The sequence below is a fragment of the Kogia breviceps genome, chromosome 19, assembly GCF_026419965.1.
Source record: "Kogia breviceps isolate mKogBre1 chromosome 19, mKogBre1 haplotype 1, whole genome shotgun sequence".
In the NCBI taxonomy this organism is placed as follows: Eukaryota; Metazoa; Chordata; class Mammalia; order Artiodactyla; family Physeteridae; genus Kogia; species Kogia breviceps.
The window spans coordinates 57,480,600-57,497,584 of record NC_081328.1 but is presented as its reverse complement, the minus strand read 5'-3'; the positions used below and the strand labels follow the sequence as shown (position 1 = coordinate 57,497,584).

At 59.8% G+C, this 16,985-nt stretch overlaps 1 protein-coding gene across 5 annotated transcripts in view; it reads right to left on the bottom strand.

Moving 5' to 3' along the window:
• CACNG5 (calcium voltage-gated channel auxiliary subunit gamma 5) overlaps positions 1 to 13,967 on the bottom strand; it is a 34,587-nt gene extending 20,620 nt beyond the window's left edge. The window contains exon 1 of one of the 5 annotated variants that reach the window (XM_067021358.1): positions 13,832 to 13,967. The gene's annotated coding sequence lies outside the window, so the exon portion shown is untranslated. The remainder of the gene's footprint in view (positions 1 to 13,831) is intronic. The other 4 variants (XM_067021359.1, XM_059048534.2, XM_067021361.1 and 1 more) reach the window with 4 other exon arrangements.
• Positions 13,968 to 16,985: the final 3,018 nt, after the last annotated feature.

The following is a 16,985-nucleotide window of genomic DNA, read 5'->3' as shown; positions in this document are numbered from 1 at the left end:
ATCTTCTAACCATCCAACCCCACAACGGCTACACCCTCGGGAGCCTGGAACGCAACGGGCTGTGACGTTGACCTCCGGCATTGAAGACGCTTTACTAAATGCTTTCATGCGAGGCTGGGACCTCGTTAGCTCCCTCCGTCAAGCGGAGGACGACGCTATTACGGACGGCGTGATCCATTCTGCAAGTGAGAAGACAGGCTGCGAGAGGTGTCCTGCCCAGGGAGGCTGGGTCAGGACATGAACTTGTGTCTCCTGGGCTACAGGCCTCTGTGTGCTCACCCTGTTCTCCCCACAAAGAGGCCAGATGCTCTTCCCAGGCACACCCAGGACAGAGCCCCAGGATGCGGGGTCGGGGGCACACCGAGCGGATCCAGGTGGGGTCAGCTCCTGCCTGGGGTGGGCGCGGCCCAGTCGGGAGGCGGGGGGCCTGAGGCTGCTCTCCTGCTGCCCCCCGCCCTGGACCGGCTTCACCCGCCTCCGCGGCCCTGCCCGCGCCCAGTGTGCTGTCCTGGGGCCCTCAGATGCCGAGCGGCCCTCACCCTTCCCACCACAACACATTCATCAGGAGGGAGACAGATGTTCCGATCCAGAGGGGAGGGAGAGGAAGGGGAGGAAATCAGTAACCAAGAATGATGTCTCTGTATTGTGCCTCCCACGCGTTACCTCCCTCGGCAAAGGCAGGGCGCGAACAAGACATCGGCGGCGGCTTGAGACTGACTGATCTTGACGTGGGGTGAGCCGGGGGTGCTCCCTTAGTGGCCGGCCGTCGCCGGCTGGCGCTTGGGCTGAAATGGGTTCTCAGTCAACACGCACGGGCGACCCGCACACCTGAGTTGGACATCCTGGCCTTCTCTCTGCTCACAGCACGGGGGCTGCTCAGCAGGTCTGACCCAAGTCACCGGCTGACCAGGCTCATCAGGGAAGGGGCCGAAAAACCCAAAGCGGGGTCTCCCAAACCCATCTCGCCTGCAGACATAGAAATGCCTGCCTTGGGCTCAAACACCTTCAAAGCTGAGCTGAAATCCAAGTGGTACGAATAGCAGTGTCAGCCAGTAACACTTTAGTCTGAATCGGTAGAGCCCTGTCCTCAATGGGGAGAGTCACAGGGTCTAAGGAGTCAGGAGGGGTGGAAGGACCTTCCTGCTGCAAGTTCACAGCCCGAGCTTTGTCCCAAGAAGTTACACAAGCCAAGCATTCCTCACTCACATTTGCTCTGGGTCCAAATCCCAGCTCTGTCACCAACAGCTCTGTGACCTTGGGCAAGTCACTTCACCTCTCGGGACCTTAGTTTCCGCATCTCTAAAGGGAGGATAAAAATGGGACCCTCTTCACGGAGCTGTGTGAGGGCTGCGGAAGGTGTAGTCACTCACCTAGCACTGTGCCCAGCACCCAGGAGCCCCTCCAGCTGGGTTTGCTCCCATTATGATTACATCGTGGTTCTTCTTTTTTTTTTTTTTATTTTTATTGGGGTAGAGTTGGTTTACAATGTTGTGTTAGTTTCAGGCGTACGGCACAGTGAGTCAGTTACACATACACATACAGCCTCTCTTTTTTGTATTCTTTTCCCTATAGGCCATCGCAGAGTACTGAGTAGAGTCCCCTGTGCTGCACAGCAGGTTCTTACCAGTGATCTATTTTATGTATAGTCGTGTGTGTATGTCAATCCCGATCTCCCAATTTACCCCTCCCCCGCTTACCCCCTGGAAACCGTAAGTTTGTTTTCTACATCTGTGACTAATTCTGTTCTATAGATTCCACATATAAGCGATATCATAGGATATTAGTCTTTCTCTGTCTGATTTACTTCACTCAGTATGACAATCTCTAGCTCCATCCACGCAGCTGCAAGTGGCCTTATTTTGTTCTTTTTCATGGCTGAGTAGTACTCCGTTGCATATATATAGACCACATCTTCTTTACCCGTTCCTCTGTTGATGGACATTCAGGTTGCTTCCATGTCTTGGCTATTGTGAATAGTGCTGCTATGAACATTGGGGTGCACGTATCTTTTTGAATTATGGTTTTCTCTGGATATATGCCCAGGAGTGGGATTGCTGGATTATATGGTAGCTCTATTTTTAGTTTTTTTTTTTATTTTATTTTTTTTATTTTTTTTTTATTTTTTTTTTTATTTTTAGTTTTTAAAGGAACCTCCATTACATCACGGTTCAACCAACACACACCTGTGTGGGGCTGTGGGGGGATTGAGGGGGTGGCACAAGAATTCCTTCTGCAGATTTTTGCATCTGAAGGTGAACAGGATTCCTGCCACAAATGCTCTAGACTGTTGAAGCCAAAAAAGGGGCTCCAGCCGCCCCCTTAACTCCTATGGCTGCAAGGGCTTCGCTTGAAACAAGGGCCCCGGATCTTGACCTGGGGTTGGACAACCAGCAGACCTGGCAGGTGAGGAAGGAAGGCGAGTGGGGTTGGGTGCCAGGACCCCTCCTGCCCCAAATCAGCAGGTCCCTTTGACCAGCCAGAGCAGGTGACCAAGGCAAGGAGGGATGGCAGGAAAGGAGCTAGTGTTTGTGCATCTCTGCCTTGACCAGCAGTGTTCCAGGTGTTTCTCGACACAACAACCTTAGTCCCCCGATGGTTCTGTGAGCACCACCCTCATGTTCCCCACTCACAGGTGTGGGAACTGAGGCTCAGAGAGGACACAGAACCGGCCTGAGGTCACACAGACAGTGACCAGTGGGGGTGGCCTCTGTGCCCGGCTTCTGAGGTCACAAAGCTGCTGGTGGCCCCATATTACCGCCCAGACAGGAGTCGTGTCCGGGGCGGGGGGGGGGGTCAGGCCGTGGGGTCCAGGTTGTCAGGGTTAAGATCTAGGAGAGGGACCTCCCTGGTGGCCCGGTCCAGTGGTTACGACTCTGCGCTTCCACCGCAGGCACACGTTCGATCCCTGGTCAGGGAACTAAGATCCCGCCCAAAAAAGATCTAGAAGAAAGGTCAAGATCACTGCTACAGGGCACTGCAAGGCCAGAGGTGGTCTCAGGGTGGAGCTGGAGTTCAGGGTGGGTGGGGAGAGCCATTAGGCTGTCCTGATGCACAAGGTCAAAGAAAAAGACCTTTTCCCTGCACAGAGCCGTCAACTTCTCCTCCTCTACTTCCTCCAGGAAACAGGTGGGGGCCTCCTGACCACATCGCTCACAGCCCATCCCCTGGGCTCCATCAGATCCGCCAGCCCCAGAGCACGTGCCACTCTCCTGCAGGGCAAGGTGAGGCATCTTGGGCCTCTGGGATGAAGAGGTGAAGCGAAGGTCACCCATCAGGGAGCAACCACCTATCCTGAGGCCAAGTGACAGTCACCCCAGAAGTCACCTGCCTCCCAGGGCAATGGCTTGGGGGTGTGTGGATAAATTTCCCCCAGGGAAGGCACTGCCGGAAAGCACGCCAGCACGTACTGCCCGTGAGTTCCAGGATGCTGCTCCCAGCACCATGCTCAGTGGGGCCTCTGTTCGGAAGGAAAGCCGTGCTGAGCCGGGTACAGAGTCAGGACCCAGAAACACAGTGAAGCTCCCGGAAGCCTGAAGCCCCTGACCCTGGCCCACGTGAGCACTGGAAGAGAAGAGGTTGGCGGTCAGGAGTGCGGAGTCCCTGAGCTCAAGTTCTGGTTCTGTCACCCAGCAGCTGTGTGGCCTCGGACAAGTTGCTTCGCTGTCTGAGCCCCTGTGTGATCATAAAATATGGGTAGCCATAGTTCGAAAGGTTTTGGGAAAATAAGTTTTGGAGAAAATGTGGGGAAACCTGAACCCTCATACGTTGCTGGTGGGAATGTAAAATGGTGCAGCCGCTGTGGAAAACAGTTTGGTAATACCTCGATAAGTGAAACACAAAATTACCATATGACCCAGCAGTTCTGTTCCTAGGGATACACCTCAAAGAACTGAAAACATATACTTGTACATGAATGTTCATAGCAGCATTATTCATAGCAGCCAAAAGGTGGAAATGACACAAATGTCCATCAACTGATGAATGGATAAACAAAATGCGGTATGTGCACACGATGGGATATTATTCAACCATAAAAAGGAAACAGGCCCTGATCCATGCTATGACATGGATGAACCTTAAAAATATAATTGCTAAGTGAAAGAAGCCAGACACAACAGACCACACAGTGTGGGAATCCATTTATATGAAATGTCCCAAATAGGTAAACACACAGAAACAGAAAGCAGGTAAGTGGTTGCCAGGGCCTTAGGGAGGAGAGGGTGGGAGTGACGTACTGGGTGGGTTTCCTTTTGAGGGGCGACGCTCTGGAACTAGATAGTGGTGATGCTCGCTCAACATTTGGATGCACGAAACGCCACTGAAGTCTGTGTTTTAAGATGGTTAAAAGGGTAGATTTTTTTGTTATGTGTATTTTACCACACTAAAACCCCCTACAGATTGCATCTATTTATATCGAAGACGATGATTCACCACGACGTAAGGAGCGTACCAGAAGTGTGTGCGTGTGAGCAACTGCGGGGGGCGGGGGGGCGGGGATCAGAGGAGACCCCAGGGACAGAACTCCAGGACCTGCCTTTATGTCTGGTAACTGACCCCGAGAGGGGCCGTGATCAGCGCCAGCAAAACAGGCTCCGTGGGGCAAGGCAGACCTGTGAAGAGGGCACAGAGGGAACCCTGCACACTGACTGCAGAGACCAGTGGGAGCGAACGCCGTCCAACAGCAGGTAGGATGCACCCCGGGGAGCCCCCGGTTTACGGGGCAGGTGAAAAGCAGTAGATGCTGGCGGTGCCGGGGGCAAGTCGGCTGACGGAGGAGAAGCTGCCGAGGCACAAACTGGGCCTGTAACTGGGGGACGTCTGGGGGGAGGGGACGCCCGAGCTGAGTCCATTACATCACCTGGTTCCCATCTGGAGAAGAGTTTTGGTTTTAAATGACGGGAAGAAGGGAATTTTGGAAGAGTCAGACCCTGAGCCCAGCGACCTGTTCACATTTTCCCCGTACAAATTCCAAGGGTCTGAAAAAGCATGTCAGGCTCCTTGGGTTCAAATCCTGCTCCACCATTTATGCGCTCTGTGACTTTGGGCAAGTTACCTGACCTCTCTGTGCCTCAGCTTCTTCACCTATAAAATAGGTTAATGACCATAACCTCACCGAGTTGCTTGACAGATAAGGCTGGTGGTGCCCGCAGCCCGGGAGAGCCAGGGTCGGACGGACACACCCGTAAGAGCTACTATCACGTACCCACTCCCTTTACGCTTGACCATGACTTTGGGGTCAGGGTCACCGACAAGGTCGCCTACAAGGACCCACCGGCTTCCTTCTTTCCCAGCCACAGACTTCAGCAGAACCTCTTTCAGGCGCCACCGAGAGGGTGATGGGCCCCGAGTCCACAGGGCCAGGAAGACAGAGCCGGCGACCGCCACATGCTGAGCACTGGGTGGTGCTGGTCGACGTCTGCACGATGCCCGTCGTCTCCTTTTAATTTTATCACCGCGCCACCCGATGTGGAACTGCTCTCCCCTTCGCGTTAGAACTAAGGAAGCTGGGCTCCAAGAAGCAAGATAACTTGCCCAAGGCTACCGGGGCGGTCAGGCTCCCACCCCCCTCTGCCCACTCTGGGGGAGGAGGTGGTGAAGAGCCTGGGGTCGCAGCCCCCGCCAGCGCTGACCGGCCCAGCCCGACGCCCGGTCTGCTAAACAGACGCGACCGCACGGCGCACCTCGCAAGGATCAGGCGGCGCGAAGCTCACGCGAGACCTCGCGCTGATGCGCACCCAGTCGACGTCAGTTCCATCATTACCTGCCACGAGGGGGCGGCTCCTCTTAGCGGGAAGAGCCCAGGGACCTGCGCTCCCGAGGGGCCTGTCTCGCTGCCCGGCTCACCCTCTCAGGACCCCAGAGGGTGCGGGTGCCCCTCCCAGACCCCGGCTCTCTCGCGGGTCAGGATCTTCCCTCCCGCCCAGCTGGCCCGGCCCCGCCGAGCCGCAGAGAGGAGGGGGCCCGGAGCAGCCGCTGCGGCTCTGCTGGGAACCCCGCTGGGCAAGCGATTCCCACGCTGGCTTACTCCAGGGGTCCCGGCTTCCCCACTACCCAGGGCCAGGCTGGCTGCGGGCTCCTGTCCAGGCGAGAGCAGCCCCTCCCGGCGACCTCTGCCCCTGGGGCCCCGGTGTCCGCGCTCGGGCACCCGTCGGGTCCCTGGCGCGCTGTGCTGTCTTCTCCGAGAAGGGCTCATGGAAGTCCCGACTCTGGAGCAGGAAGGCCTTCTGCAGCACCCCTGCTGGGCTGGGGTCCGGGCAGCCTGGGCTTGGACTCTGGGGACGCGGGGACGCCCCCAACATCGGGCGACAGCTCCAAGGGGCTAAGTTTGCCCAAGACAACACCAGGGCTGCCCCTGCCAACTCAGAGTCTGCTCCCTGGAATTACACACGGTGCGCCTCATTTCCCAAGTGTTCCGCCACGAAAAGGAACTACCTCAGTAGCGAGAAATCGAAACAATAAACAACGAGGGTCATTACAACCGAAGCGCCCCTCCTTCTAAACGCAGCTCTTGAAACGTCCTGTCCCCCCTCCCCTCCAAGCCTTTCCTCTCTCTGCTCAACTCCTGCCTGTCCTTGGGTGCTGGCTTGGGGGTGGTGGTGGCAGCTGGCCCCCTCGGGCACTGCAGAGACCTAGCTTCACCCCTGCTTTGCCACCATCAGCCACGTGGTTTTAGGCGAGTTACTCTACGTGTCCGAGCCTCTGTTTCCTCATCTGTAAAGTGGGGATAATAAAGCCCATTGCCCAAGACTGCTGGGATGGGGGGCGGTGGTGGTGGTGGATTTAATTAAATGCTGTGACAAAGCAGCAGGTACAGTCAGATGCCACAGAAGTGGTGGAAACTGCCGCTAGCCACTGTCTTCTGGAAATGTCCAACCTCAGCGTCTTTCCATTTGCCTGACATGTGGGACTGAGAGCAACTTACAGCCCCTGCTCCTGGGCCCTGGCCTGGCTGCCCACAGCCCCCAACCTCCCTCCAAGCCCCGCCCCCTCTGCCCCAGGGGTGCCCGATCGTCACACACAGCCGACTGGAGGCCATTGCTCTCCTTCAGGTCAAACCAGCTTCCGGGGTCCCATGGCCCGTCATGTGCAGCACACACGGCCAGGGGGCCACCCCTGAGGACGGAATGGCTACGAGAGCCCGGGTTCTCTGATTAGGAAGTCAGAGGACAAGCCCCACTCGGGCTCCAGGACACGCCCGAGGCCTCCATAACCAGCTCTCGCTCCCGCTGGGGCTGCTCCGGGCAGGAGGGCCCCTAGGCTCTGGCCCCTCAGAGACCCGGGTTCAGACCTCTGCCTGAAGTTTAGTAACTGCGTGACAGGGGTGGAGGCTCCGCCTCTCCGAGCCTCAGGCTTCTCAGCCGTTAAGTTTGTTTGCAACCAAAAGCAATGAAAAAGAAAACCCCACTCACTCCTAATAGCTTCCACAATGCTGTCGTTAGCGCCCTTGTTTAACCAGCGGGGAAGCCCGAGAGGCCAGCCCGAGAGGCCAGCAAGCCGTCTGCTCAAGGTTCCTGGGCGGTGAGCGGTGGAGGGCAGGTGGGAACCCGCCAAGGCCACACTCAGCCACTCACTCCCCGCCGGGCTCCGGTGGGAAGCCACCCCCCACCCCATCACTTTGATGTTTTAAGGATGCCCTCTGTAGACCCCCCGCTAAACCCATCTGGACGCGGCAGGCCGCTGGGGGCTCGGGAGGACCAGAGGAGCTGGGGCGCCCCTAAGGCTCACCAGGGAGCCGCACCCTCTCCCGGCTCGTGCTTCCTGCGCGCAAGGCGGCCTCCCCCGTCCACACCCCCTGCAGCTCATCGGAGCCCTGTGTGCAGACTCCTTCTGGGACTCCAGGCCCCACTGTGCTCCAGAGCTGGGAGGCCTTCGGGGGCGGTGGCAGGAGCTCTACGAGGGGGGGGCTGTGATCGTCCCCCAAGCGCCCTGTGCCCCTCAGTGCGCAATAGGGCCCCGGAGCCGTCCCACCCCAACCTTTAGCAGACAGGAAAGAGACCCACAGCGGAGCAGGGCCTTGCCTGAGGCCACCCAGTAAGAGGAACTGGGATCGGCCCATCCCCAGGCCAGGGCGACCCTGCCACAGGCCCAGGAGGCTCAGCCGGGCAGCAGAGGCACAGCTGAGCAGGACGTGTCTCTGGCGGAGGCGGAAAGGGCCATCCACCCACCGGGCACCTTCTTCAAGTGAACCGAAGACCCCACCGGTGAGCGCTGCGGCCTGCCGGGAAAGGCGGAGGGCCCGGGACACCCCATCACGCCCAGAGACCGCGGCCCGCGGGGACCACGGAGCCACCTCTGACGGCCACCTGCCCAGGAACCGATGGGGAAGACTCACAAAGCCACAGCACGCCCCACAGGGTACATACACTCACCTCCCAAGGGGCGCCTCCCTCCCTCCCGGGCACACGCCGACACCCCCCTGTGCCCCACGCTCCGGAAACGCCCTTCGTGGGGCCTCTGCCCTCACCGCACGCCAGCCCAGGAAAGACACCCCTGGGCGTGGGGGGGGCGGGGGTGAAGGGGACTGAGGGCGGCCCTGCCGGGGAGGGCGCCTGCCCGTGCCATCAGAGCTCCTGTTTTCTCGCCTCTCAACACTCTGGGGTAAGTTTTAAACCCACCTTTCCAGGTAGCAACCTATTTCTGACATGAGTCGCTCGAAAAGCGATTGATTGAGAGTCTCTAATGTAGACTTTGGGGGCCTAGCAGTCATAGAGTCTCAGCGAACGCGGCCTGTGGGGACAGCGCCAGGCCCTGCCCCGCCACAGGGCGGGTCTGGAGCTTCAGGCCCGCTTAGCGCCCGAGGAGAGCCAGGCCGGCGTCCTCGCAGGAGCGCGGCAGAGCCTGGCCCCGGAGGCCCAGGGAGGTGAGGACTCAGAGGGTTGGGCCCTCTCTCTCAGTTCTTGGGGAGGGCGAGGGAGGGGGAGCGTTTAGCGTCCCTCGACCTCCCTCCGGAGATCTGGGCTTTGACCTCACCAGATGGCATCGCTGCAGCTCAGTGAGCGGACGCACGGACCCAGAACGAGAGCCTGGGGCTGGGAGAGCCGGGAGGCCGCTGCCCGCCCCCTGGCTTCCTGGGCGCAGGAGTGCTCGGACAGGGAGGGGGCGCGAGGGGACAAAGGAGGACACACGCCTCCCCACAGCGCCCCTCCCCAGGGAAGCCGAGGCTCAGCGAGCTTCCGGGACTAGTCCAAGGCCACATACAGCTAGTAAGTGACTGAGCTGGGATGAACCCACTTCTGTGTGGCTCCAAAGTCCCCGTTTTAGTGTCAGACAGCAGAGCGCGGACCGCTCAAGTTCAGGCCCCGGGCTAGCCCCGCACCGCCTGATCCTTCGGGGCTTTGAAACGCGAGGTACGGAAACGATGCTCACCTTAGAGGACGGCTGGGGACACGCGTGGAAACCGCTTGGGCTGGTGTCTGCACGCAGAGGGCACTGAGTAGCCTCTGGGGTCCCTGTACACTCAGAGACAAAGCCGATGGCCTTGCGGCAGCCTCGCGGCCCACGGGAGCCAATCCAACTGCTCCCCACCTCCCCACACCGTCTCCTCCTGTCCCTGCACTTTCTCTTCCTGCTGCCTGGAAGGCCCTTCCGCCCCTCCGGCCTCTGCCCCAGGGCCCCCTCACCAGCGAGGCCCTGTCCGCCGGCCCCTGGAAGACGGCATGGCCCCCTCACCCCGGCACGCTCTCAGCCCACCCTCGCTCGCCTTCCTCTCTATCGTTTGCACCACGCAGCCTGCTGGACGTGCTCCTCCTCTAGCACACACGGAGTTCGCCTCCCTCTTTAGAACGTTCGCTTCTAAGGGAACAGGATGGGATTCTGTCCCTATTCTGTTTGTAGCTGTAGCCCCAGCGGTCGTCAGCAGTGGGTGACGCTGGCTCCCGGGGGACAGTTTTGGATGTCACAAAGGGAGGAGGGTGCTCGTGGTTATTTAGTGGGTAGAGGCCGGGCATGCTTCTAAACACTCTACGCTGCACAGGAACCCTCATCCCCCCAAAAGACTACTCTGGCCCCAAACGCCAATAGTGCCACAGTTGTACCCCCATTACTGGCAACTGTGGCCAGCCCGCACACAGCAGGTGCTCAATGAATAACTGATGAAGAGTGAAGAGCTACTATCACCCTTGTCGCCGCCACTGCTATTATCTAAGAACAGAATTGAGAATAATAACAGGTTGAGAATAATCTTTAAGAATGGCCATCAGGGGGCTTCCCTGGTGGCGCAGTGGTTAAGAATCCGCCTGCCAGTGCAGAGGACTCGGGTTCGAGCCCTGGTCCGGGAAGATCCCACATGCCGCGGAGCAACTAAGCCCGGACACCACAACTACTGAGCCAGCGCTCCAGAGCCCACAAGCCACAACTACTGAAGCCCACGCGCCACAACTACTGAGCCCGCATGCCTAGAGCCCGTGCTCCGCAGCAAGAGAAGCCACCACAGTGAGAAGCCCGCGCACTGCAACGAAGGGCAGCCCCCGCTCGCCACAACTAGAGAAAGCCCGCGCGCAGCAACGAAGACCCAACACAGCCAAAAATAAATAAATTTATAAATAAATAAATTTATTTTAAAAAAAAGAATGGCCATCAGGTCATCCCGGGGAGCCATAACTTCTTGGCTCTGGCTTGAGCTCTGCCCTCAGCAGCACCCGGAACGGGCTGCAAACTGGTCACTGCTGGGCCATCATCAGGCAGGACCAGTCCATGGCTCAGGCCCCCTGAGGGCCCACGCGACGCTGGCCTGCCCTTTCCACAGCGGGCCTGCTGGCGCCCCTCAAGCCCACGCCCGCCAACACTGGCCCCCACGCCGGGAGGCTTAGGGTCGCGTGCCCAGCCGGGCCAGGGACCGCCTCCACGAGCCTTTTAGGTGACCCCAGCCAAACCCTGCACCCCCAGGCCTTCTGAGTGAATTATGCTGTTTTGCTCTTTTTGAGATAAGGCCATAGGAGGGTGTGGGGATGTGTGAGGGGCCACAGGTGTTAGACCTTCCCTGGCCCAGCTCGGCCCAGCCTCTTGCCTACTTGACAAATTACCCCTGACAGTTTTAATTGGCCAGTGTGGCTCTCCCAGGTTCTCCCAATGCAGAGAGCACCACCTAGAACACAGAACACATCACACACCATGTGGCCGTGCTCTCACGGGGAAGGGAGGGTAGTGTGAAAAGGAAGGAGCCACGGGACTGGAGGCTTCTATCGGCTCCCTAAGCAGGCCGCCCAGCCCACAGTCCCGCTGAGAAGTCCCACTGAGGTTCACAACTTTCCCTGCCTGCCGCCCGCCCCCACCCCATCTCCCCAAGCCCTTCCTCCTCCTGAGGGGCCTCCCTGGGCTCACTGCTGGGCCTTTCTCTGCAGAACCCAGAGGCTGGCACATCACCTTCCTCTCCCACTCTCCTCACTTTCTCTTTCCTCCCCCCTCTCTCTCCCCTTGCAGGTCCTCAAAGCTTTTAAACAAGTCACCGATGCTAAGGTTTAGTAGCTGACTTAACTGGGTACAAGGCCATAGACAAAGGGATGAGTCTCTAATGGTGGAGCGTCAGGCAGCAGACTGCTCGGTTTGGGGGAACAGGATATTTGGTGAGCAGGGGTTTTCCTGGTGTCCCTGAGGTCACGTGTAGCTGGCCCCGATTCTGCCACGGAGGAAGGCTGACCCCAAACCCACGATGGACTGAAGGAGCAGGTGTGTGCCCAGTGACCACCCAGAATGGGCCAGGATGCCGTGCAGGGCAGGCCCAGTGCACCAAGGGCTAGAAGGTAGGGCTTGGTGGAGACTGGATTCCAACTCTCCCAGCTGCCTTCTGGGCACCCGAGCGCAATCTGTGAGCTACCTGGTCAAAGACTCCCACCCCTGCCCCAGCTCTAGGATGGCATGAGGCGTCTTGGCGGCACAGGGCCCTTTCAATACAACGTCCAAGAATCAGGCCGGGGCTGCAGGAAGCAGAGACGACCGGCCCTGGTCATCTGCTACGAGCCCAACACTGACACCTATGTCCTTGCATTGCACACGCCCCTGGCCCCGTTGTACAGAGGGGGACGCTGAGCCTCCAGGACTCAGCCAAGGTCCAGAGGTCAGCGAGCCGGCTGCGGCTGGAGCCCGCGTTTTCCACGATGACCTACGGTCACCTCCTCAGGTCAAGTGTGAACAATTCAGGCAACCTCCCCCTGTATCTCCTCCCCCAACCCGAGTCACGGAACCCCAACTCACAGCCTGAGAATGGCCAGGGTCTCAAAGCCTGCTGCCAGCTGGGGGGGTGGGTGCGCGCAGCCCACCAGGAGGCCAGGCATCTCACAGCCCGGATGCCTGCGCACAGGGCAGCCCTGGCTCCACTCCGCCCCCGGGGGCACCCACCGAGTTCCACATGTGACGGGGAGGCTGAAGTGTGTCGGGGGGTGTCTCAGGCACAGCTACAATTTCCACCCTTTCTAAGCGCCCTGGGGACCTGGCCCTGTGACGGGATGTCCCCACAGCTACCTCAAGTTGCCAAGTCAGCGGAGAAGTGAGGCAGAGCTAGTGCTTCTCAGGCGGGCGGGGGCTCCGGAGGGAGCCCTGGCTATGGGGTCAGCAGAGGCTGCTGCCAACCCCGATGCCCATGGTCCTGGGGTGCCCTGGAGCCAGGACATCAGATCCGAGCCCAAGTCCCCCAGTGCCCCCCTCCAGGGCAGTCCAGGCTGTCAATTCATCAGCTCCTGGGGATGTGGAGATGAGGGAGTGAGCCTGAGCTGGCCGGGAGGCAGGTCCCACCTTGTGATCCCTGTGGGGCAGCGGCCAGCACTGGTGACAGCTGGAGCGCGACTTCTGTCAAACTAAGACAGCCCCCCCACCCGCCTTGAGCACCCTCTCCTGGGTCCTGCTCTCGTCCAGTCACTGATAATTCAGTGCAAAGTGGGGGAATCCTTTCCTTAACGAAAGTCCTCAACCACGAAAAGGGACACCCATGTGCCTGGCAGGCCCCAGGGGGCAGATGAGAGCCTGTGGCCCCAGCCCGCTCACAGGCACCCCGGTCAGCACTGGAGGGGCTCAGAATGTGAGCCTCCCCCCCAAGCCAGGTCCCAGGGAATCATCTCTTCAGTCCTCGGAAGAGGCAGCCTGACTTCATTTCACAATTTTTAGCACACTGCATCTTCATCAATTGCCAAATTAGGATGAGGGCAAAGAGACAGGTGAAGTAGTTAAAATAGGGAGGAGGCTCTGGCGCGACTGGGGAAATATCCTGGTGTGTGCCGGGGGGGGGGGGGGGGGCTGCCGTCTCACACTCTGCGTCTGCCTGCAGGCTCCCCAGCGCCTCCCCGCGTCTCCCCCCGCCGCCCCCGTGGCCTCCGGGGTGGCCTCCCAGCCCCACCAAGCATCCCCGGCAGCCCCACCACCCCCGCGGCCAGGCGGGGGCCGTCCCGGGGCAGGCGGACCCGCGGGGCTGTCTGACCACTGGGGGAGGGGGCCGCCCGGCAGGCTGCGGTAAGCGGGGAACCCGACCCGCGTAGACGGACGGCCCAGCCCAACAGGTGGGGGTGGGCTTCCCGCCCGCACTAGCCGGATAATGGCGGCCGGCGCTCTTCGAGTTTGCTGTGGGGGTCCGCCCTCAGCCTCGGGGAGGGCAGCGCAGCAGCGTCCGCAGAGAGGGGGCGTCACCACCCCCCTCACCTCCTGGAGACAGACCGACGCGCACACGCACTCCCCCACCCGCCCCTTCCTCTCCGCGCCCGCCGGCACGCGCGCACGCGGGCACTGTGGCCCCCGCCCCGCGCTCGGGGGGCGGCCGGCGCGGCGGCGGCTCGGGCTCGGCGGGGGCTCGTCCCCTGCGGGGCCCACGCGGGGACAGCCGGCCTCCCCCGGTCTCCCCGGCTCCTACCTCGCCGGAGCGGCAGCAGGTCCCGGGCCCGGTGGAGCGTCCCTCGCAGGCTCCGCGCCGGGCAGGAGGTACCGCGCGAGACTCCGGGACGCCCGCCCCGTCCGCCCGCACGCCCCGCCCGGCGCCAGCGGCCGCGGCCGCCGCACGAGCGCGGCGTGGCGGGGGCGGGGCCGGGGCGGGGCCTCACGCCCCACTGCGAGCCGACGGCTTCGGCGGGCTTGGGGACCCTGAGGACACTGGGTCCACCCGGGAGGTGCGCACGTCTGGGGAAGCACCTCGCGGGCTTTGCAGGCGGCGAGTCGCGGGCTGGGGTCTCCAGGACAGGAGTTCGGGGGCTACGTAAAGCCTGGCCGAGCCCTCCCAGACTTGAGTCAGATTTACCTTCAGATTTCAGCTGCTGCTGCTGCTGTTTAACCAGCATCGTCGCTGTCATCATCGAAACAACACAACTCCACCACCAGCTAGTCTGTACTGATCACTCCCCGTGCACTAGGCAGGGTTCAAAGCGCTTTGCTCCCATGAAATCCTTCCTCCCAACAACCCCATTGTACGGATGAGAAAACTGAGGCCCGGAGTCCTGAAGCGATGTGCCCGAGGACACGCGGTGTCCTCGGGCACATCTCACACAGCTCAGTATGCCTGGCTCCCGGATCTGTGCTTTCTTTCTGTGTGGCCTTAAGCACACTGTTTGCCCCTCGGAAGTACAGAGTGGAAATACATGTGCAATAATGATAGCAGCCAATATTTTTTATTTCTTCTTTCTTCCGTTTATATGTCTCCTTTATTCTCTGGGCTCCGGAGAGAGCCGGAGAAAACTCTTTGCCTCATGGAAAACTCCTATAGATCCTTCAAAATGTGACTCTATTTGCTCCCTCTGACCCAGTGCATAATTTCTTCCTTCCCTCATCTGGGCCCAGGAGCCTCTTGACTAGCTCTTTCCCATTTAGCAATGGTGAGTTTATTGTCAGTTTCCCCTGCTATGCTTGTGAGCTCCTTGAAGGCAGGGGTCTTGCGCCTAGTAGGTGCACAGTTAACGCACTGTTGGATGACTGAATCTAAGTAGGATGCATTTCCCCAAGACTGAGGTTTGTCAAGTCCAGGGGAAAAGCACCCGCCAGAGCAACTGAACTGGATCAGTGATATGAAAAGATGGAAAATGGGCAGAGCAGCCTGCAGCTGTGCCTCTCTCAAGGGCTGCATTTAATGTTCCCAGCAAAGGCCAGAGATGCTGCCCTGGGATCTGTGTCCTACAGGGTCAGCTCTGCTGGACAGCAGCAATGTCTTCAGGCAACAGAAGAGTGTGTATGAGGGTTGGGGGTGAGCAGGCTGCCTGAAGGTGGGTACGAAGGAAGGGGTGGCTGGGGCGTGGGGCGTCCTCCTTCATGGGCCGATTGAGGGTTGCTAGAATGCCCACTTGCTCCCCAGACTGGGCCCCTCCTTCACCTGATGACGCTGGTCTACAGGGTGAAGGAAGAGACCCATTGCCCACCGAAGGCATCCTGCAGAAGGACGGTCGGTCTCTGGGGGTGTTCACAGCCCCTTCCTCAGTCACTGTGCCTGAGGCACGTGGGGAGGCCTCCCCAGGTGGGTGGTTGGGAGGAAGGGGACTCGGATCAGATGGAGGGGGGTCTGCAACCTGGTTCTGCCCCTAACGAGCTGTGTGACTGGCACAGGTTACTTGACCTCTCTGAGTGTCGCTTTACCGCCCTGTAACCAGGGCCGATTTCATGGGTATAGGACTTGTGCACTCACCCAGAACCTGCTCTTAGGCTTGGTTGGTCTAATGATCTGCTTCGGCGGTCTTGAAATTTTACATCACTTTGAACAAGGGACCGCATTTTCATTTTGCACCGGACCCCACAAGTTATGGAGCTGGCAATGACACCCCCCGACACACGCTTCATTGGGCTGATGTTTGCACAGACATCTAACACCCGGCTCGCAACAGAAGTTAGTTTCCTTCCTCTGATCTGGGCTTGAAGAGGAGGAGGTCGCCGGGTGGACAGAGGGACAGGAAGGCAGTTTCAGGCAGAAAGACCGGCCTCGGCGAAGGTAGGAGGACACCAGTGCGTTGAGGGAAAGGCAGGCGGGCTGGGGCAGGCGGGGTGGAGGGCTGCAGGAGATTAACCTCAGGACACGCGGTGGGGACAGAGTGAAAGGCCTTCTGGTTCCTTTAAGGAGCTCGGGGCTCGGGCCTGGGGGCCTGTGAGGGGCGTCCCAGGAGGAAGGCTGCTCAGGGTTGAGCTGATGAGGCAGGCGGTGGAGCTGCCCGCGGGCTCGCTGTCGACTGGATGGGCAAATTCTGTAGGTGTTTGTTAAGCCCGGCGCTTGGGGACCTGGGGACTCTGGGCCTGATGAATAATAGAGCAGCCGTTCCACTCTGGGCCTCTTTCTCGCTTTTCAACAATTAATGCGTTTCCGTGGTTGAAGCGTTGCATAAAACCTCAGCTTTTTCTGAATCCGAGGCCAAGCTGGGCAAATCCGACGCCTGCATATGCCTGAGGTCTTAATTAGAAACATAGCGCCGCGGGAGCGCACTCAGCCCATGGGCTGCGCTCCTATCAAGGAAAACGCCCCATTGCCTCCGGAGGAGGCGTGAAGGTCGGGCCAGGCACGCTGGAGGGGGAGGGGAGGCTAGCTGCCCCGGTGGGGGCAGGGCTGGGAAGGCCGGCGGAAGGTGCGCCCGCCCAGGGTAGGGGACTCTGTGTCGTGATGCTCAGCGCCCTTCGAAGTCAGGCCTGTTCAGGGGACCTACTCTGGCTGATGGAATAGGAGGAGAAGTGACATGTGTCACTTCCAGGTGGAGGCTTTAGGGGCCACCGAGTGCTTTGCCGTTCCATTTTCCCGGCCTTTGGGATTGTGGAGACGCTAGTCAGGAAGGAGCTTCTGTCGCTCCGAATCTCCAAGTGACTGAGGAGTAGAGCTCCCTGCCGACCTCTGATAGACACGCAGCCCGAGCGAGAAAAAAGCTTCCTTGTGAAGCCGCTTGGGTGGAAGGGTAGCTCGCCGCGGTGCAGAGCCTGGTCTGGCCCGATTCGGCTCCCCTGCCCGCCGGCCCTTTCTTGCACCTCCTAGCGCCCACCGCTCGTTCGTTTAGCAGTGCGTGGGCTGCACGCTGCGCGCAGTGAGAGCAGGTGGGCTGGGGAAACCCTGC